The following is a 23,452-nucleotide window of genomic DNA, read 5'->3' as shown; positions in this document are numbered from 1 at the left end:
GAGAGCAGGTGAAGTGTATGACACCTGAAGGAGGGAGTGAGTGAGGCGCCCTGAGGCACGCCAGGCTGCTGCTGCTGCTGCTGCCCCACAGCCAAATACAGACATCTACCCACTGCCACCTACCCAGACAGCCCCGGACACCCACATCTACACACACACATACACACACGATACATTGGATACACTGGTTGAAATACTAATACATGCAGGAGTTAGTGCTAGTAAATGCAACAAGCAGCATGTAGCACTGGCCCAAGATGTCCAGAGATGCTGACGGAGTGGGCGTGGGAGGTGGTGGTGGTGGGCGGGGCGGGTGGTGGGCGGCCAGGGTGGAGGTGTGCACAGGAGTGGCCTCTTAGTCTGGCTTAAGCTGTGGCCGTGGACACACACGCACAGGTTCCCCCACTCTACACAAGTCCTGCCGCTCAACGCTCCACGGTGGTGACACCATCAACACTCATCCAACCACAATCACCACCACCACGGTAAGCTAACATTCCCTGTCATATCAGTCTCTACACAATCTATACTTATGACTTTACCCACACCACTCTTCTCTCTTACACTACACACCCGGTATACCTCTATTTTCACTTCTACACTCACACATACACTTCTGTACATCAGTTCTCTTTTCTCACACTGCCGACACTTCCACTACACACCTCGTGTACAGAAGAGTGCCCACTATCGGTATGTGTCGAATATACTGTCAGTGGGTGTAGAATACAATATCAATAAGTGCAAAATATACTGTCAGGTGTAGAATATGCTGTCAGTAGGTGTAAAATATACTATCAGTAGGTGTATAATATACTGTCAGTAGGTGTATAATATACTGTCAGTAGGTGTAAAATATACTGTCAGTAGGTGTAAAATATACTGTCAGTAGGTGTAAAATATACTGTTAGTAGGTGTAGAATATACTGTCCGTAGGTGCAGAATATACTGTCCGTAGGTGCAGAATATACTGTAAGTAGGTACAGAATATACTATAAGTAGTTGTAGAATATACTCATATCTTTGTTGCCAATATTTTAACATTACTTCGAAAAGTTCAAATAACGCACCTCAGTCCTGGCTGTACTTGCTCTCATCTGGACGTTATCTTCCCGCTGACTCAACCCAGTGTTTGTGGACTCAGACACTTGTGCAATATTAGGGGATCTTTACTGAGGAAACGTTTTACCAGCCAGTGGCTTCTTCAGTCCAATACAAAGAAGAACGATGGAAGATGAGAGGTGTGAAGTAATCAGTCTAGAGTTGATGTGTTCGGTCCACCAATTTTGAAAGAAAAAAGAAATGTCTCATTCTTCAACTTGTCGGTTTCATAAGCCATTTATATCAGAGAGTTTTATCTTCACGCTGACCCAAACCCGAGTTATACGTCACTACACTTAACCTGTCTAGCTCGCCTGCACCTATCAGCAGCAGTCTGCTTTTGTAAACAAATGTATTGGAGGAGTGAACGTCGGTGTGGCCAAGGACTGAGTGTCAGCATGCCGAAGCAATGAGTGTCAGCGTGTTAAATGAGCGAGTGTCAGCGTGGCTGAGGTAGTGAGCATTGCTCTTCTCCACGTGAGTGTCAGGAGACGTGAAGGCGCCACTACTGACACTCAGATATTCCACCACAGAAAATATTAGACGTGCTGATTTGTGCATTGTGAGCTCAGTCTTGGAGTGTTGAACTGCATTGTACACACTGGCTCCAGGAGGAGAAGAGAAGAGAAGAAAAGACTTTATTCGGATTATTAACTCAGGAGGGCCAGTAACCTAGGGTACCCAGGAAAACCTATGTCCCTCTTCCCCAGGATGTGACCCGCAACAGTCTGCAAACACCTAGGTACCTATTTAACGCTAGGTGAACAGCTGGCTCAGGTGTTAGAAGACTTGCCCATATGTCTCTCCTCCTTCCCACGATAAGCTGAGGTGCTTGTGTATGTGGGTGCAGCAGCAGCAAGCAAAAGTGGTGCCAGCGGTCATTTAACCTACCGAATCTGCCTCTGATACAGAAATATTACTGATGTGAACAGTGGCGAGGCATTTGAGAATTAATAGAAGAGTGACGGTGATTTTGACGCGTTCAAGATAGGCAGACGAGGAAGTGTTTGTGGCTAAGGTGGTTGGCTAAACAACTAAAAGGCACAATACCAGGACCGGAAGAGTACACAAATAATCCTACGTGCGAGCTATGTGTGTTTGATTGGTTAGTTGGTTCCTTACGTTTAAAATATCTTGTTTGTGGTAAAGATGATTGTTGTTTGTTCTGTTAACTTGACTCTGCCTTATTTGAGGTAAAGAAAGTTGGTTGGTTGGTTATCAGTTTTAGAGCCTTTCAACCACACGAGGGTCATTAAGGCTGCATGTAACCTGTTCACCAGCAGTCAAGAATATACACTCAGAGTATATACCTCTCAGTGTATATACTCTCAGAAATACACACCTCTCAGTGTGTATGCTCTCAGAAATACACACCTCTCAGTGTATATACTCTCATAAATACACACCTCTCAGTGTATATACTCTCAGAAATACACACCTTTCAGTGTATATACTCAGAAATACACACCTCTCAGTGTATATACTCTCAGAAATACACACCTCTCAGTGTATATACTCAGAAATACACACCTCTCAGTGTATATACTCAGAAATACACACCTCTCTGTGTATACTCTCAGAAATACACACCTCTCGGTGTATATACTCTCAGAAATACACACTTCTCAGTGTATATACTCAGAAATACACACCTCAGTGTATATACACAGAAATATACACCTCTCAGTGTACATATTCTCAGAAATACACACCTCTGTGTATATATTCTCAGAAATACACACCTCTCAGTGTATATATTCTCAGAAATACACACCTCTCAGTGCATATACTCAGAAATACACACCTCTCAGTGCATATACTCAGAAATACACACCTCTCAGTGTATATACACTCAGAAATACACACCTCTCAGTGCATATACTCAGAAATACACACCTCTCAGTGTATATACACTCAGAAATACACACCTCTCAGTGCATATACTCAGAAATACACACCTCTCAGTGCATATACTCAGAAATACACACCTCTCAGTGCATATACTCAGAAATACACACCTCTCAGTGTATATACACTCAGAAATACACACCTCTCAGTGTATATACTCAGAAATGCACACCTCTCAGTGTATATACACTCATAAAAACACCTCTCAATGTATATATTCACGTTCGCGTTGCAAGATGCTGGAGGTGGGCCACTCACCGAGCATAACACACCTGTAAAATACATAAACACACACACACACACACACACACACACACACACACACACACACACACACACACACACACACACACACACACACCTTTAAATACTCTTTAAATGTGACAGCCATGACGGTGACATCAGCAGTTTTCTTTTTCCTTAGAATGGTGATAAATGTCGAATTTGTGAATAAATTCTAGAGGCGTGTTTCCTGTTAAGTTTATTATGAATAAAGTTGTAACGAGGGTGAGGCTGACGGTGCGTGTGTGTGTGTGTGTGTGCGTGTGTGTGTGTGTGTGTGTGTGTGTGTGTGTGTGTGTGTGTGTGTGTGTGTGTGTGTGTGTGTGTGTGTGTGTGTGTGTGTGTGTGTAGTCTCAGGAAAGGAGCTAACGCTCTTGTTGACCCTTCTGTTATAGTAATTATAAATATAGTTATAATCATGGGGGAGCGCTAAACCCGTAGAATTATACAGCGCTTGTGGGGCGGGGATGGAAGGTATTCAGGCTTAATTTAGGGAACCAGAGCACAGATCCAGTTCCCTAGATCAAGAGCCCCTCACCAGCGTCAAGGAACCTCCCTTGAGGGGAGTAATAATAATAATAACAATAATAATCTCTACTGTATGTTCCAAGAAGTCTTCTTCATCTATTGTCTTGTATTGTTTTACAGTGTTTTATATCTTCGTCATGTCACTCCTCTTTTATTCGGTAATTTTCACGACTTCTGGGCGTAATTAACCATTTGTAATTATCTACTTATTTGTAGTTGCAGGAGCAGACTGGTGTCCAGTCTTCGAGTAATTGGTTAAAATGTTGTGTGTGTGTGAGGGGGTCGAGGCACAGTTCCTGGGCCCGCCTCGTAAATCCCAAAGACTGGTAATATTAATTGCTGTACTCCTGGGTTCTGTCATACCTACTCCTGAAACTACTTAAGGGAGATCACCTCCATCACATCCTCGTCCAGCTTCAGTGTCTCCTTGTCCGTGGTCCTCGTATTTCAACTTGTCTCTGTTAGTTCATTAATTACGTCCTCCTTGATCCCTCTCTTGCAAGGTCACTACGTTTAGTCTTGCCTCATTTATATGATCATTGATAAGTATTTTTACGAAGCAACATGCATTGTATACACACTGACTGATGTTGTAGTAGCCAGGCTAAGTCTTGATTATAAGTACTTCTGACACCTTGACATGTACACAGACTGACTGACGTAGTAGCCAGACTTAGTCTTCATAACAATACTTCTGGCAGTTTATAATATATGGACTGGCTGATGTTCCAATATCCAAACTTATAGTCACTTTCTTGACCACTAGGTTCTATATTTCCACTTATTGAGGAATATAAAGACAGTATAATAACCTGTTTCAACGGAGTGGACTGGTAAGTCAGGGAAAGACCTTGCTGAAAGCCTGGTCTGGGCCCTGGAGCTGGAGCCATGATCCCCTTCCTTGGAATCAACAACAGGTAGAAGACTAGACGGAGCATCCCGTAGAAGGAGTCTACGAGTGATTACAATACTGCACTCTAACTTACATAAAAACTCCGCGCTAAACTTAGTTTTCTACTCAGTTATTTACTTATTGCTTGTCCTCAGAACGTGAGTCATTAATGATTGTTAGAGATCATTAACAATCATAAATACGAAATATTCTGTGGTAGGGATTATAGTGAACTCAGTGTGTGTATAATATATATATATATATATATATATATATATATATATATATATATATATATATATATATATATATATATATATATATATATATATATATATATATATATATATATATATATATATATATATAATATATATATATATATATATATATATATATATATATATATATATATATATATATATATATATATATATATATATATATATATATATATATATATATATATATATATATATATATATATATATATATATATATATATATATATATATGCATACATTTACTTACAGAAGTGTCGGGACTTTCTTTGCAGACAATAATATATAAAATGTGTTAGTTTTCATGTTGGGTTAGTAGTTCTTGTGCAGAAAAACTTGTTGGTAAAATCCAGAATATTTTATTATCTATGAGAAGTTGAACGTTGCGTCGTGAGAGTACAAGAATGTTTGTGTCTTGTGTAAACACTGGCCACTCTTTTTGTTTGCTTATTGTTGTAGTTGTTATTAGTATTATTACTTTATTTGTTATTGTTCTTTTTCTTCTTCTTCTTACCAGTTTCCTAGGTTGTTTTTCAGGTACCTGGTATTGTCTTCAGGTGCCTGGTATTGTCTTCAGGTGCCTGGTATTGTCTTCAGGTGCCTGGTATTGTCTTCAGGTGCCTGGTATTGTCTTCAGGTGCCTGGTATTGTCTTCAGGTGCCTGGTATTGTCTTCAGGTGCCTGGTATTGTCTTCAGGTGCCTGGTATTGTCTTTAGGTGCCTGGCATTGTCTTTAGGTGCCTGGCATTGTCTTCAGGTGCCTGGTATTGTCTTCAGGTACCTGTTATTGTCTTCAGGTGCCTGGTATTGTCTTCAGGTACCTGGTATTGTCTTCAGGTGCCTGGCATTGTCTTCAGGTGCCTGGTATTGTCTTCAGGTGCCTGGTATTGTCTTCAGGTGCCTGGCATTGTCTTCAGGTGCCTGGTATTGTCTTCAGGTGCCTGGTATTGTCTTCAGGTGCCTGGTATTGTCTTCAGGTACCTGGTATTGTCTTCAGGTGCCTGGTATTGTCTTCAGGTGCCTGGTATTGTCTTCAGGTGCCTGGTATTGTCTTCAGGTACCTGTTATTGTCTTCAGGTGCCTGGTATTGTCTTCAGGTACCTGGTATTGTCTTCAGGTGCCTGGCATTGTCTTCAGGTGCCTGGTATTGTCTTCAGGTGCCTGGTATTGTCTTCAGGTGCCTGGTATTGTCTTCAGGTGCCTGGTATTGTCTTCAGGTGCCTGGTATTGTCTTTAGGTGCCTGGTATTGTCTTCAGGTGCCTGGTATTGTCTTCAGGTGCCTGGTATTGTCTTCAGGTGCCTGGCATTGTCTTCAGGTGCCTGGTATTGTCTTTAGGTGCCTGGTATTGTCTTCAGGTGCCTGGTATTGTCTTCAGGTGCCTGGCATTGTCTTCAGGTGCCTGGTATTGTCTTTAGGTGCCTGGTATTGTCTTCAGGTGCCTGGTATTGTCTTTAGGTGCCTGGTATTGTCTTCAGGTGCCTGGTATTGTCTTCAGGTGCCTGGCATTGTCTTCAGGTGCCTGGTATTGTCTTTAGGTGCCTGGCATTGTCTTCAGGTGCCTGGTATTGTCTTTAGGTGCCTGGTATTGTCTTCAGGTGCCTGGTATTGTCTTCAGGTGCCTGGTATTGTCTTTAGGTGCCTGGTATTGTCTTCAGGTGCCTGGTATTGTCTTCAGGTGCCTGGCATTGTCTTCAGGTGCCTGGTATTGTCTTTAGGTGCCTGGCATTGTCTTCAGGTACCTGGCATTGTCTTCAGGTGCCTGGTATTGTCTTCAGGTACCTGGTATTGTCTTCAGGTGCCTGGTATTGTCTTTAGGTAGGTTCACGAATGATCATTTTCCTCATCATGATCCTTATTATTGTCATCATGGTCACGGTCATTATCAGCCCTCTACTCATCATTCCGGGATGCTACGGCTCTGCCTGACTGGCATGATAATTACAGGTCACTGAAGGCCATGAAACCTGCTCATTCTATGGCCCAGCATTGCCCACCAGGCCTTTTGTTGGCCATCTTGTGGCCCCTCAGGGACTCTTTGTTCACCCCTGTCCCCCCGTGATGCATTCTGGCCTCTCGTTATTCTACCTTCTAATCATTCTAACTTTTCATCATTCTATCATCTCGTCATTCTAACTTCTAATCATTCTAACTTCTCATCATTCTATCATCTCGTCATTCTAACTTCTAATCATTCTAACTTTTCATCATTCTATCATCTCGTCATTCTAACTTCTAATCATTCTAACTTCTCATCATTCTATCATCTCGTCATTCTAACTTCTAATCATTCTAACTTCTCATCATTCTATCATCTCGTCATTCTAACTTCTAATCATTCTAACTTCTCATCATTCTAATTTTTCATCATTCTCTCGTCTCATTATTTTAACTTCTCATCATTTTTTTAATCATTCTCCCATCTTGTCATTATAACTTCTCATCATTCTCTCATCTCGTCATTGTGATTCCTCATTGTTATAATTTTTTTATCATTCATCTAATCATTATAACTTCTAATCATTCTCTTATTCCTCCTTCTGTCACATCGTCATTCTAACTTTTAATTATTATACTTTTCATCATTCTAGCGCCTCATCATTTTACTCGTCATTCTATCATCTCATCGTCCCTGTAACCTGTACCTACCATTGTAACTTCAGCATCCGTCATCATAACTAAAAATACCATCAGAAGCATCTTCACTATCATCCCAGTCATCATCATTATTATCATTATCATCACTACCCCCTCATCATTATTATCATGCTGCATCTGTCCAAATGGTGTCTTGACACTTGGTCCCTACCATAAAGCCAGTCTGAACAGCTGGTTGCTACCATGAAGAAAGTCTAGACAGCTGATCCCTACTATAAAGCCAATATAGACAGCTGGTTGCTACCATGAAGGCAGTCTAGAGAGCTGGTTGCTACCATGAAGGCAGTCTAGAGAGCTGGTTGCTACCATGAAGGCAGTCTAGAGAGCTGGTTGCTACCATGAAGGCAGTCTAGAGAGCTGGTTGCTACCATGAAGGCAGTCTAGAGAGCTGGTTGCTACCATGAAGGCAGTCTAGAGAGCTGGTTGCTACCATGAAGGCAGTCTAGAGAGCTGGTTGCTGCCATGAAGGCAGTCTAGAGAGCTGGTTGCTATCATGAAGGCAGTCTAGAGACCTGGTTGCTACCATGAAGGCAGTCTAGAGAGCTGGTTGCTACCATGAAGGCAGTCTAGAGAGCTGGTTGCTACCATGAAGGCAGTCTAGAGAGCTGGTTGCTATCATGAAGGCAGTCTAGAGACCTGGTTGCTACCATGAAGGCAGTCTAGAGAGCTGGTTGCTACCATGAAGGCAGTCTAGAGAGCTGGTTGCTGCCATGAAGGCAGTCTAGAGAGCTGGTTGCTACCATGAAGGCAGTCTAGAGAGCTGGTTGCTACCATGAAGGCAGTCTAGAGAGCTGGTTGCTACCATGAAGGCAGTCTAGAGACCTGGTTGCTACCATGAAGGCAGTCTAGAGAGCTGGTTGCTACCATGAAGGCAGTCTAGAGAGCTGGTTGCTACCATGAAGGCAGTCTAGAGAGCTGGTTGCTGCCATGAAGGCAGTCTAGAGAGCTGGTTGCTACCATGAAGGCAGTCTAGAGAGCTGGTTGCTACCATGAAGGCAGTCTAGAGACCTGGTTGCTACCATGAAGGCAGTCTAGAGAGCTGGTTGCTACCATGAAGGCAGTCTAGAGAGCTGGTTGCTACCATGAAGGCAGTCTAGAGAGCTGGTTGCTACCATGAAGGCAGTCTAGAGAGCTGGTTGCTACCATGAAGGCAGTCTAGAGAGCTGGTTGCTACCATGAAGGCAGTCTAGAGAGCTGGTTGCTACCATGAAGGCAGTCTAGAGAGCTGGTTGCTACCATGAAGGCAGTCTAGAGAGCTGGTTGCTACCATGAAGGCAGTCTAGAGACCTGGTTGCTACCATGAAGGCAGTCTAGAGAGCTGGTTGCTACCATGAAGGCAGTCTAGAGAGCTGGTTGCTACCATGAAGGCAGTCTAGAGAGCTGGTTGCTACCATGAAGGCAGTCTAGAGAGCTGGTTGCTACCATGAAGGCAGTCTAGAGACCTGGTTGCTACCATGAAGGCAGTCTAGAGAGCTGGTTGCTACCATGAAGGCAGTCTAGAGAGCTGGTTGCTACCATGAAGGCAGTCTAGAGAGCTGGTTGCTACCATGAAGGCAGTCTAGAGAGCTGGTTGCTACCATGAAGGCAGTCTAGAGAGCTGGTTGCTACCATGAAGGCAGTCTAGAGAGCTGGTTGCTACCATGAAGGCAGTCTAGAGAGCTGGTTGCTACCATGAAGGCAGTCTAGAGAGCTGGTTGCTACCATGAAGGCAGTCTAGAGAGCTGGTTGCTACCATGAAGGCAGTCTAGAGAGCTGGTTGCTACCATGAAGGCAGTCTAGAGACCTGGTTGCTACCATGAAGGCAGTCTAGAGAGCTGGTTGCTACCATGAAGGCAGTCTAGAGAGCTGGTTGCTACCATGAAGGCAGTCTAGAGAGCTGGTTGCTGCCATGAAGGCAGTCTAGAGAGCTGGTTGCTACCATGAAGGCAGTCTAGAGAGCTGGTTGCTACCATGAAGGCAGTCTAGAGACCTGGTTGCTACCATGAAGGCAGTCTAGAGAGCTGGTTGCTACCATGAAGGCAGTCTAGAGACCTGGTTGCTACCATGAAGGCAGTCTAGAGAGCTGGTTGCTACCATGAAGGCAGTCTAGAGAGCTGGTTGCTACCATGAAGGCAGTCTAGAGACCTGGTTGCTACCATGAAGGCAGTCTAGAGAGCTGGTTGCTACCATGAAGGCAGTCTAGAGAGCTGGTTGCTGCCATGAAGGCAGTCTAGAGAGCTGGTTGCTACCATGAAGGCAGTCTAGAGAGCTGGTTGCTACCATGAAGGCAGTCTAGAGAGCTGGTTGCTACCATGAAGGCAGTCTAGAGAGCTGGTTGCTACCATGAAGGCAGTCTAGAGAGCTGGTTGCTACCATGAAGGCAGTCTAGAGAGCTGGTTGCTGCCATGAAGGCAGTCTAGAGAGCTGGTTGCTACCATGAAGGCAGTCTAGAGAGCTGGTTGCTACCATGAAGGCAGTCTAGAGAGCTGGTTGCTACCATGAAGGCAGTCTAGAGAGCTGGTTGCTACCATGAAGGCAGTCTAGAGACCTGGTTGCTACCATGAAGGCAGTCTAGAGACCTGGTTGCTACCATGAAGGCAGTGGTTGGAAAGTGAGGGTAGAATACACGTCACAGGGGCCAGAGCTCCGTGCTGGCCTTGTGTTGAGTTGCCTTACATGGGCACACCTTCGCCCCACTTCACCTGCCCCAAGTATCACTCATACCATATGGTATCGCACTCTCCTCGCATTTAACACCACCTCTTTAACACCGCCACTTTAGCACCACTTGTTTAATACCTCTTTAATACGGTATTTTTTTATACCACTTTTATGCTATAATTTTAATAAAACTTTTTAATACTTAGTTTTTAATACCAACTCCTATTTCATTATTCCTAAAATATATTTAACCTGTTTGTTATTGTCTGTGTAGTGGTCTGTGAGATGGTTTGTCTGTGTTCTGTATTCTTTCTCTGCTCGTTTTCAGCTCTTCATTCTTCCTCTATGTAAACTGAAATTTGTCATCGTTGAACATTATGATGTTTTCATTTGCCCATCAGAAGACTTTGTGCACATTTTTAAATTTTCCGTATCTTCAATTGCTTCAACTTTGATACTTATTGTGTTGTAGTGTCGTCCGCAGGTTATACGAGGCTGTGATTAGTGTTTTGATTACTGCTCTGAGGATGAGAAACAGTGAAGGTGCCAGAACTGTGCCTTGGAGTACTGAACTTTTTACTTTGCTGAGTCTACACTGTCTTTTACTGCTACTTTGGGTGTTCTCTTAGTTAGAAATTAACTTTTCATGTAATATCTAGTGACCTTATTTTAAAGGTCGTCACTCCAGGGTCACATGTGTCAAATACCTTTGTAAACTCAGTGTAAACCGCACCTGCGTGTTGGTTTTCTTCCAAAGGCTCTGTAATTTTCTTATAATGTAATATTAGTGACACGTAGAATTTGCCTGCTCTAAATTCAAGTTCACTTGTGCTGTCTCATTTATGCTTTCCACAAAAAAAAACAAAAAAAAAAAACAGTAAATTGACGTCCCAGCACCTTTTCAAAGACTTTTATTATGTGTGTTATTGGAGTTGTTGATCAGTAATCTTTGCTCTCGCTCTGCTGCCTCTTCTGAGGGAGGTGGAGTAGCTGTGTCTCCACTTATTAAGAGGCACGTAAGTTCCCTCGTCTTCTAATAACATGTTCATTTTTCCACTATAATCTACCTTGTCCATGTGTTGTAGAAATTTGAGCAGAGCTCAGATCTCTACAACACAATTGTCATCAAAGATTGTTAAGTTATACCATGGATTAAAGATCCTGGACTTCACCTTACGAAACAGACAAAGCAAATGTCACAGTAATTATGGACAAGGCAGATTATAGTGGAAAAAATGAACATGTTATAAGACGGGGGAATTTACGTGCTCTATAATTCCTCTAGAATATCACGTGACGTTAAGCTCCTCCATCATAGAACACTCAGTGCTGGTACTAATGTTATTTTGTATTTCTTTGCAAATACCGAACTCCAGGCATCAGGTCCAAGTGCTGCCATGTATGAGCAAGTTGTCTATTTTTTTTTTTTTTTGGTCAAAGTTTGGAGGATTTGTGCTGATGTCAGATATCAATAATTTGTAGTGTGGGTGAAGTTAGTGAAGTCTTCAGTGGTCGCGGTGTTATTGACTCACTGATAAACACTAATTCATGATCTTCTCTCAGAATTTCGTTCATCTCTTTGTTGTCATCTGTGTATAATTCTTCCTTAAGTGAAGGAACAATATTGGAGTTTTGCATATTTGCTAAAGTATTGAGGATTATCCCATCACGTGCAATCACAGTAAACACGCGATATCACACTATGTAAAACAATCACTGTGAAAAAATAGTGAAATTCTAACCGCTTTCGTGATTTCTAACATTATCAAGGACCTGTAATAATAATAGAACAGAAGGCTATATAAGGGTGAGATATTACCTCAAGGTCACGTCCGACATTACTCCCGTCCCATTATGATGCGTCTGAGATGGTCAAGGACTTGTCTAACATAGCTTAAATTCTTCCCAAATTTTAATAATTATAAATGAATCTAATTTATATAATCCTAAACCAATATTGATATTAAAATTAAAACTGGTTTTATAAAGCTTGATTTAATTGTATTTGTCTCACTCATAGACTCAGACTTGCTTGATATATATGTGTGTATATATATGTCGTGCCGAATATGTAAAACTGGTCAATTAGCAAGAACTAATTTAAAATTAAGTCCTTTCTGAAATTTTCTCCTATACGTTTAAAGTTATATTTTTTTCATTAATGTTAATGTAGAAATTTTTAATTTTGCACCAAAAGAATCTTAGAAAACTTACCTAACCTTATTACAACAAGAGCAATTTATTTTAGCCTAACCCAACTAAATATATTTTAAATACGTTTACAGTAATTTAATACTAAACACAGTGAAATATATTTTTTTCGTTAGGTTCAGAATGATTTTGGCGAAATTATTGCATACACAAATTTTCACTTGTCCTATATGGCAAGATGAGCGTTGCTATTTAAGCCAAGATCGCAAGTTCTGCCTATTCGGCACGACATATATATATATATATATATATATATATATATATATATATATATATATATATATATATATATATATATATATATATATATATACACACACACACAAGTGGACATCCTCGTAAACAAGGTCTTGGAGTAGTAATGAAAACGATGTCGGAGCCACTCTCGCTTGAGCAACAGCTGGCCATCAAGTGTGAGCTGATACTCGAGGCCTCAAGGCTTAGAAAGTTCCGGGATTTCATCGAGGAAACTGAAGTAGGTACTCAACCTTGTGTGATGCCAGGGAGAGTGGGAAGGAGAGGGAGTGGGTGGGAGGGGCAGTGGATGGGGTGGGTCGACGGGGATGGGGGAGGGAGACAGATATTTGTATAACGGGTGGGAGGGGTGGAGAGAATTGGGATGGTGGGAGGGAGGGGGAAGCGAGAGGGAATGAAAAAGGAATGTTGAATAACGGAAGATGAAAGTGAGGAAACGAGGGAGAAAGGAGTATGAGGCGAAGGTATGTATGAGAGGGAGGTAGTATGAAAGGAAGGTAGGTACCCAGGGAAGGACAGAGGAGGAAAAGGAGAATGCATAGATGGAGCAACATATAAAGATGAAAGAGGAATGGAAGTACAAATATGGAAAAGGAGGTTAAGGGGTAGACTTAGTGAATGATCTTATTATAACTGTTGTGCAAGATCCGCCTGAGAGAGAGAGAGAGAGAGACAGACAGACAGACACAGAGAGAGAGAGAGAGACAGAAACAAACATTGAGAGAAGTAGAGAGAGGTTAGTTAGTTAGTTTAATATCTTTATTATGCACCCCATACCCATCCTGTGGGCGGTAGTCAATAGATTACAGAGGTACATGATGGGCCCAGGGACTAGAGAGAGAGGGCAATAGAGTTATGGGAGATAGGGGGCAGCAAGGGCGGTGGAAGAGGCGTGGAAAAGTTGACAGAAGGAACATAGAGGAGGTAGAATGATAGTGAAAATGTTTGGAAGGTGTATAAGACGATATTTATGATTCCATCACATCATTCACATCATCCAGAATTACCAAATATGACTGTTCCTTGCCACAAGTCACCAGACATCACTGCACCACAAGTCACCAGACATCACTGCACCACAAGTCACCAGACATCACTGCACCACAAGTCACCAGACATCACTGCACCACAAGTCACCAGACATCACTGCACCACAAGTCACCAGACATCACTGCACCACAAGTCACCAGACATCACTGCACCACAAGTCACCAGACATCACTGCACCACAAGTCACTAGACATCACGACCACAAGTCACCAGACATCACTGCACCACAAGTCACCAGACATCACTGCACCACAAGTCACCAGACATCACTGCACCACAAGTCACCAGACATCACTGCACCACAAGTCACCAGACATCACTGCACCACAAGTCACCAGACATCACTGCACCACAAGTCACCAGACATCACGACCACAAGTCACCAGACATCACGACCACAAGTCACCAGACATCACTGCACCACAAGTCACCAGACATCACTGCACCACAAGTCACCAGACATCACTGCACCACAAGTCACCAGACATCACTGCACCACAAGTCACCAGACATCACTGCACCACAAGTCACCAGACATCACTGCACCACAAGTCACCAGACATCACTGCACCACAAGTCACCAGACATCACTGCACCACAAGTCACCAGACATCACGACCACAAGTCACCAGACATCACGACCACAAGTCACCAGACATCACTGCACCACAAGTCACCAGACATCACTGCACCACAAGTCACCAGACATCACTGCACCACAAGTCACCAGACATCACTGCACCACAAGTCACCAGACATCACTGCACCACAAGTCACCAGACATCACTGCACCGCAAATCACCAGACATCACTGTACCACAAATCACCAGACATCACTGCACCACAAGTCACCAGACATCACTGCACCACAAGTCACCAGACATCACTGCACCACAAGTCACCAGACATCACTGCACCACAAATCACCAGACATCACTGCACCACAAGTCACCAGACATCACTGCACCACAAGTCACCAGACATCACTGCACCACAAGCCACTAGACATCACTGCACCACAAGTCACCAGACATCACTGCACCACAAGTCACCAGACATCACTTCACCACAAGTCACCAGACATCACTTCACCACAAGTCACCAGACATCACTGCACCACAAATCACCAGACATCACTGCACCACAAATCACCAGACATCACTGCACCACAAGTCACCAGACATCACTGCACCACAAATCACCAGACATCACTGCACCACAAATCACCAGACATCACTGCACCACAAGTCACCAGACATCACTGCACCAGAAATCACCAGACATCACTGCACCACAAATCACCAGACATCACTGCACCACAAATCACCAGTCATCACTGCACCACAAGTCACCAGAAATCACTGCACCACAAGTCACCAGACATCACTGCACCACAAATCACCAGACATCACTGCACCACAAATCACCAGACATCACTGCACCACAAGTCACCAGACATCACTGCACAAGTCACCAGACATCACTGCACCACAAGTCACCAGACATCACTGCACCACAAATCACCAGACATCACTGCACCACAAGTCACCAGACATCACTGCACAAGTCACCAGACATCACTGCACCACAAGTCACCAGACATCACTGCACCACAAGTCACCAGACATCAATGCACCACAAGTCACCAGACATCACTGCACCACAAATCACCAGACATCACTGCACCACAAGTCACCAGACATCACTGCACCATAAATCACCAGACATCACTGCACCACAAGTCACCAGACCACTGCACAAGTCACCAGACATCACTGCACCACAAGTCACCAGACATCACTGCACCACAAGTCACCAGACATCAATGCACCACAAGTCACCAGACATCACTGCACCACAAATCACCAGACATCACTGCACCACAAGTCACCAGACATCACTGCACCATAAATCACCAGACATCACTGCAACATAAATCACCAGACATAACTGCACCACAAATCACCAGACATCACTGCACCACAAATCACCAGACATCACTGCACCACAAATCACCAGACATCACTGCACCACAAATCACCAGACATCACTGCACCACAAATCACCAGGCAGCATCACCCCTGAGTTCTGTCTGTCTCATCCTACGTGTCTTACATTGCTGGACTCTGGATGAAGTATAATCAGAAATATTTGAAATGCAAACTATCTGTGAACACGGTAACTTAAGCTGTATTAAACAGCCATAGATAGTGACCCAGATCAACACTAGCTCTTGGTACAGGTGTCGTCCAGGTGAGATGGTAATTGTGGCTCAAGGTAAACCATCACTTCAATGGATGCTGTGTTGTCCTCGCCACTCACTAGTTAAGTGAAAGTTATTCCTGTGTGTGTGTGCACTCACCTATTTGTACTCTCCTATTTGTGATTGCAGGGGTCGAGACATAACTCCTGCTCCATGAGCTTTATCATACTTCGTCTTAAAACTATGTATGTTTCCTGCTTCCACTATATCGCTTGCCAGACTATTCCACTTCCTGACAACTCTATGACTAAAGAAATGCTTCCTAACATTTCTTTGACTCTTCTGAGTCTTCAACTTTTAATTGTTACCCCGTGTGTGTGTGTGTGTGTGTGTGTGTGTGTGTGTGTGTGTGTGTGTGTGTGTGTGTGTGTGTGTGTGTGTGTGTCTGTGTGTGTAATACGTCAAGAAAGTATCATGTGAGTATATATAAGAGGAGGCAAGAGGTGAACCAGGTGAGGAAAGAGGCAGGAGTTGCCAGGATGATGTGGTGGTCAACACACTACCTCTCATCACCACTTAAAATGTATACTCTCGTAGTACCTCCTTCCCTCCCCTCCCCCTCCTCGTCCTCTTAACCCCCCCTCCCTTCCCCCACCCATCATGACTGACACACACATCACTCTCCTCCGAGATTTTCCTCAGTGCTCTCTGTCAGCTACTGACAGCTGCTCTCTGTCAGCCAGCTTGACGGCTGGAGTTGTTTCTGTCTCGTCCTCAGATCAAGTGTTCGGGGAATTTTTGGTTTACTTTAGTTTTGATATTTAAGGTATTTCCTGATTCTCTCCCTTCCCACACTTTTTATCGCCTAATTATTTCTCGGTAATTTTCTCCCTGGTTATTTGTCTTCTTCCCCCCTCCATTCCTTCTCTGCCTTGGTAGTCTAGTGTTGTAGGTCGCATCCTGGGGAAGAGGAGTCACCCCTTACTCTCCCCTCACTCCTTCACACCACTCACTCCCCCACGCCCCTCACTCTCTAACACCCCTCACTTCCTCACACCCCTCACAACTAATCTTCCCCTCATCACGTGATCCCATAAAAACACACTAGACCTATGCTAACACTCACTGACCTGCCGCCATCCTTTACGTAATATTTATTCAAACAGTTTACATGTGTATATAAGAGTGTATATATATGGGTAATATATATATATATATATATATATATATATATATATATATATATATATATATATATATATATATATATATATATATATATATATGCAATAAGATCACAGTAAACAGGTGATTTCAGAATATGCTAAACAACCACTCTGAAAGAATAGAGAAATTTCAAGCGCTTTCGTGACTACTCACATTATCAAGAAAGCGCTTGGAATTTCTCTATTCTTTCAGAGTGGTTGTTTTGCATATATATATATATATATATATATATATATATATATATATATATATATATATATATATATATATACATATATATATATATTGTGTGTGTGTGTGTGTGTTTGTACAGTACTGATCCCATGTTTACGATGCTACAGTGAATATCAACAACCGTGACTATCACTGCAGGAATGAACACATGTGTACAGATCATCTTAACTCACTAATACATATGTAAAGCGAGTGAAAACATGCAAATTTCTGGAGAGAGCTAATAACAGCGCCGACAGTTACACGATAATTCCTACATTAAGAACCCCTTGTTATCTGATACTCAGATTTAAACAATTAAACCCTCACGCAAAAATTATTTGAAACTCAGGACACGTTAACAGAACAAAATATTTTATAATATTAATTTTAATATAAACTATGGAAAAATTTTAAACTTGAAGACTCTGATTTAGGTATTAAGCAACAAAAGAAGAATATCACTTCAGTTTTGTACGACATTCTCTGTATTGATCAGTCTGGGATTCAGAAATAACTTCAGTTTAATGTTTTAGAAGCCTGGTACCTCCATCTCCTCTGGTACAGTTGATCAGAGTGATGCTGTCACCACCACAGCCTCGCCTCCTCTCTCACTCTGCACGGAACAACCTTCGTCTCCAAGCAGAAGAGGAGAGAGTACTGTTTAAACTATAGAACATCTCCCGTCTTCTAGTGAAGGTACAACACATGGTAGTTCGTGGAGATGATATTGTCTTGTGACATGACTACTGTATCTAGTTGTTCAGTTGTATGTTTAAGCGATTTATTGAATGAAAGACGAAAGAGCTTATGCTAATTGTAGATTCAACTAACTCTTAGTTATTTTTTAAGAGGAAGACGAGGGGATGTGATGTCACAAGCCAGTGTCAGCCCCCGCGCTCTATCACTAGCTTTTAAAGTGTCAAGTTCCTTGATAGTAGAAAGGAGAGTGATCTAGATAGTACCTTCCCTCCTCTGCTGGCAGCAGATGCGGGTTATTTCCTTCAGATTGTGTGAGAGAAGAAGCCAGGGTGTAGTGGTGAGAGGTTTACTCTGAGAAGTTTCAGCAGAGCTGATGAAGATGGAGATTCTGCACCTTTGCAAGACCTAGCTGAAGTCATTTTTGAAACCCAGACTGATCACCAAAGACAGTGACATACATAATCGTGATAGTTTTGCTGGTAAATTCGTATTTGCGAGTCTTCGAAGAGATAGATAAACCAATGTCTCATTGCTCCCCATAGTTTACATTAAGTTACTCCGTCAGTGAACAAGTGTTAGGATTCCACTGAGTATGTTCACTTGTTCAATACTGGTATTAACAGATAATTCCTTAGTTTACAATTATCCCCAAGAAGTGTTCCCTCTAATTGAATTACTAATATACTTATGGTGCATTATTGACTTACCAAGAGTGGGAGAGAAGTACTTATTCCCCTGGGTAAGGTAAAGTGGCTGAAGAAGTGAAGGTAAATAGAGTGAACCAAAGCGCTTACTAAGGGATGAGGAGGTGCACTCACACCACTTAGTAAATAGTGGTAAATGATAACTATTAATTCTATGAGAAGTGAGTAAGTGGGTTATACTACATAGTTCCACTTAAAAGAGTAAGCATATATAAAATCGTTAAAGATTGTACACTGAGGGTAAGTAGAGAGCGGCCTTCCTAAACACTGTATCACAAACACTTAAACACTTTTAAACATAGACACCAAAATTCTTTGAACCTCACTAAGATACAGTTAAAAATTTGCGTCATTATGTTAGGAGTTTAATAATCTGGATAAAACTGTTATTTGGTATAGTTATTTGTGTTTATGAAGACTACTGTGTTTAGTGTTTACAAGAGATACATAATACTAATGTTTATGAAGGGTGAATATTTACTAGAGGTTAATGTTTACGAACGATACAGAACGTTAATATTTACGATACTTTACGAAAGAGTGAGGGAACAATGTACCATCTGCCTGTGAGTGCACGAGGGAAAGCAAGAAGGTCACGGTGGTTTACCAGGGTCACCATGCTGGGTCACCAGGGTCACCATGCTGGGTCACCATGGTAGGTCACTAGGGTGACGACCTATGACCTTCCCTGCGTCTGAGACAATCACTCACTCCACAACTACGCTATGACTCATCTCAACAATGTACACTCGTTCAGCAACGATTTAACTAACGACTCCTTGCTGTAACGTTCCCAGTAATTACAAGATGTACACTCACACAAACATTACAAGATGTACACTGGTTGCTTTATTGAGTTGACAATCTACCGACTACACTAGGGTCATATAATGTTGCTTGTATAATGTACACCACTGATCGAGAATACTTTTAAAAAAATCCCTAAGAGATAGATGAGAATACACTCTCAGTGTACATACACTGAGAGATTCCTACATCTGGGTGTATATACATACATTGTTCACTTAGACAGAACTACCAGAACTACAGACTGGTTATAAATGACCATAATTTTTAAAGGGGTGGACCGGTAAGCCAGCGGAAGGCCTCGGTCAGATGACCAAAAGCTCCAAAGGCGGGTCATCATCTGACTAAGACCCGCGTCAGGAAACATTTGTCCTGTTTCCTGACGAACCTTACCTTACTTTACCTTACCAGAACTACACTAGACGTGATTTGTTCAAAACTAGAAACTAAACAAATAAACTTTCAAGTCTATAAAGACTTCCATCATTTTAACAACAAAAACAACAACAACAACAACAATAATAATAATAATAATAATAATAATAATAATAATAATAGTCACGAGAAAGTAAGCGAATTATTTGGGTTACTTTAAAAAAGGTGAGACATATATTAGTGTCTCTCTTGTACGTGTCTGACCCGTTCTGGATAAGATTAAGACATACCTGGCCTAGGTTGTAGGCCTACCGTAGTTACTTCATTATTATCTTCTTGATGGAAGCCTCTAGTTGACCCTGACTTTTTGAAACAAGTTTCTAGTTGACCTTAACCTCACGAAACAACCTCTGACTGACCTTAACCTAGTGAAACAAGCCTCTGACCTTGTATTCTTGAAACAAACCTTTAAGTGACCTTAAAACCTCATGAAGTAAGCCTCTAACTGACCTTAACCTCGTAAAACAGGAATTTACGATACAAGTGAACCACAACCATAGCTGGAAGATTCTGGTGACACAAAGTAGGCAACAGCAGCAGCAGCAGACGTGACAGAAGGTCGGGTAGTATATTTGTTAGTAGTTAATCAAGGTGATGAGGACTCACCTGCTGCTGCTGCCACTGTTAGTGGGTCTCATGCGCCAGGGAACCTGAGTTCAGAAGGCTAGGTGCTTGTGTGTGTGTGTGTGTGTGTGTGTGTGTGTTAGTTAGTTAGTTACCATTTTGTCCTAGGCACATGTGTGTGTGTGTGTGTGTGTGTGTGTGTGTGTGTGTGTGTGTGTGTGTGTGTGTGTGTGTGTGTGTGTGTGTACTCACCTATATGTGGTGGCAGGGGTGTGTTTAGGAGAGGTCTATATGTATGTCTGTGTTGTGCTGGTAGGCAACTACTACTACTATTACTACTACTACTACTACTACTGCTGCTGCTGCTGCTGCTGCTGCTGCTGCTGCTGCTGCTGCCAGTGTCCAAAGTAACTAATTTTACCAGTGTTAGTAACCTGAGCAGTGTCAGTAACCTGAGCAGTGTCAGTAACCTGAGCAGTGTCAGTAACCTGAGCAGTGTCAGTAACCTGAGCAGTGTCAGTAAAACCTGACACTGCTTAGGTAAATATTTTTGGTAAGATGTACTCTCTCCTACCTGAGTGTAAACATTACTGACGGACTCACATTCACACTTTCCCCCTGTAGTGTGTGTGTGTGTGTGTATGAATCTTATTACAATAAAAATGTTCACACTTTCCCTTTGTCTCACCACCTTGTTGAGTGTGTCAGTCTAAACACTCTTGTTGAGTGTGTTAGTCTAAATACTCTTGTTGAGTGTGTTAGTCTAAATACTCTTGTTGAGTGTGTTAGTCTAAACACTCTTGTTGAGTGTGTTAGTATATATATATATATATATATATATATATATATATATATATATATATATATATATATATATATATATATATATATATTACAAAGTTCCAGTAACGAAACATCTATTTAAGGGCGTCCTTTTCTTCACTATGTACTGTGAGGAAAAGGACACCCTTAGTGAAACATCTTCACTTGTGTTCTTTCTTCCACTGTGTATTGTGTGAGGATGTAGGACGTGTTGAGAGTATCGTGAGCACCGTGAAGGAGGTGGAGGTGTGTTGATGTTCCCTGCAAGATGTATTGTGTCTTACCTACCTCCGTCCCACAACTTGTTCATCTCACACTTACACTCTAATTCATCTCATCTTATTTTTTATCTTGAGAACAAGAGTGAAATGATGATAGTTTAGAGAGAGCTTGGCCAGTGGGAAGAGACTCATGCCTCGTAGGTCAGTGAGTCTGCAACAGGAGTTTGTGTGGACTGAGAATAAACTAACTGTTAAACAGTTAACTGGTTTAAGTTTGTTCCAACGTCTGGGTAATGACCTCTGGCGTGCACTCACGCACGTTACTGCTTCCCTACACGCAAACACACACAGCTTAAGGGACGAGGAGCGGGAGCCAGGACTCGACTCCAGCAAAATCCAATCAGTGAGTACACAGGCTTTAAGAACACAAGGGAACTGTTCACCTAGCTGACACTAACACAGTTCTTTTCTTTGGTATTAAGAGACCACAGTCATCTCTGGTCCTCTGACAACACTACCATCTCTCTCTCATACTCTTCACAAACACTGTCTTCTTCCATCACACCTCGTACACAACATTCTTAACATTAGTTCCGGGTGTGTTGTGTTGATGTTTGTCTTTCCCAGAGCATTGCCAGATGTTGTCATCTTCGTAACACCTCTTACACAACCCAGCCTAGAAAATTCTACGTGAATTTCCCACATACGTTGTTTAGGTTATAATTAGTTGCGTTAAATTGTCTTTATCACTAAATGTTAGTTAAAATACAAACCACTCACGGGGCAGTTTAAACATAGCTCTAGGCCTTTCGTGTTGCAATCAATACATCAGGAGCTTGCAATGTTGCAGAACACTGCAACACTGCAAGCTCCTGATATGTTGATTGCAACACGAAAGGCCTAGAGCTATCTTTCAACTCCTCCGTGATTGTTTTGCATCTTGCATCGCTGGTTCGCTATTTTTTTGCATCTTGGTTAATTGTTAACACACCACAACGCTGATACGTGAAACAAAAAATGAACAGAGAAAATGTTAGTTTAGTGCCAGGAATACCTACATTGTTCATTCTGGACCCTATTTTGAAATTGGAATATTTTGAACTTTGTGTTAAATTGGCCAAATTAACAATTTCCGATCACTTTATTTTGTAGTTGAAACAGTTGACTTGGCGATTTCTTGTGCAAATATCTATGTCAGATAATTACTGTTTAAGACTCGTTTATTTGGAGAAATTATCTCCATAATTCATCCATTTGATACACTCACTTAAGGGGCAGTCAAACATAACCACAGACATATAATCACATGTAAGGAACTATAAATAGACAGGAGCTTAAAAAACATTATGTAAGCCAGTGTAGCTTTTAACATGACTACTGCTCTTATAGTGAAGGTGATAGAGATGTTATGGTGCTACACTAGTGAAGGTGATAGAGATGTTATGGTGCTACACTAGTGAAGGTGATAGTGATGTTATGGTGCTAAGCCAGTGTAGCTTTTAACATGACTACTGCTCTTATAGTGAAGGTGATAGTGATGTTATGGTGCTACACTAGTGAAGGTGATAGTGATGTTATGGTGCTACACTAGTGAAGGTGATAGTGATGTTATGGTGCTACACTAGTGAAGGTGATAGTGATGTTATGGTGCTACACTAGTGAAGGTGATAGTGATGTTATGGTGCTACACTAGTGAAGGTGATAGAGATGTTATGGTGCTACACTAGTGAAGGTGATAGATGTTATGGT

The 23,452-nt window shown here is 42.1% G+C and overlaps 1 protein-coding gene across 11 annotated transcripts in view; it reads left to right on the top strand.

The window, feature by feature from the left end:
* Positions 1 to 341: 341 nt before the first annotated feature.
* The window catches only part of LOC128700714 (titin), a 333,838-nt gene continuing 310,727 nt past the window's right edge, over positions 342 to 23,452 (top strand). For 8 of the 11 annotated variants that reach the window (XM_070097261.1, XM_070097260.1, XM_070097253.1 and 5 more), the window contains exon 1: positions 343 to 485. The gene's annotated coding sequence lies outside the window, so the exon portion shown is untranslated. Of the gene's footprint in view, positions 486 to 23,452 lie in introns of all 11 variants that reach the window. The other 3 variants (XM_070097262.1, XM_070097258.1, XM_070097263.1) reach the window with 2 other exon arrangements.

Source organism: Cherax quadricarinatus, chromosome 56 (genome assembly GCF_038502225.1).
Source record: "Cherax quadricarinatus isolate ZL_2023a chromosome 56, ASM3850222v1, whole genome shotgun sequence".
Taxonomy (NCBI): domain Eukaryota; kingdom Metazoa; phylum Arthropoda; class Malacostraca; order Decapoda; family Parastacidae; genus Cherax; species Cherax quadricarinatus.
The sequence above is the reverse complement of the archived record's forward strand: the minus strand, read 5'-3'. Positions and strand labels throughout refer to the sequence as shown.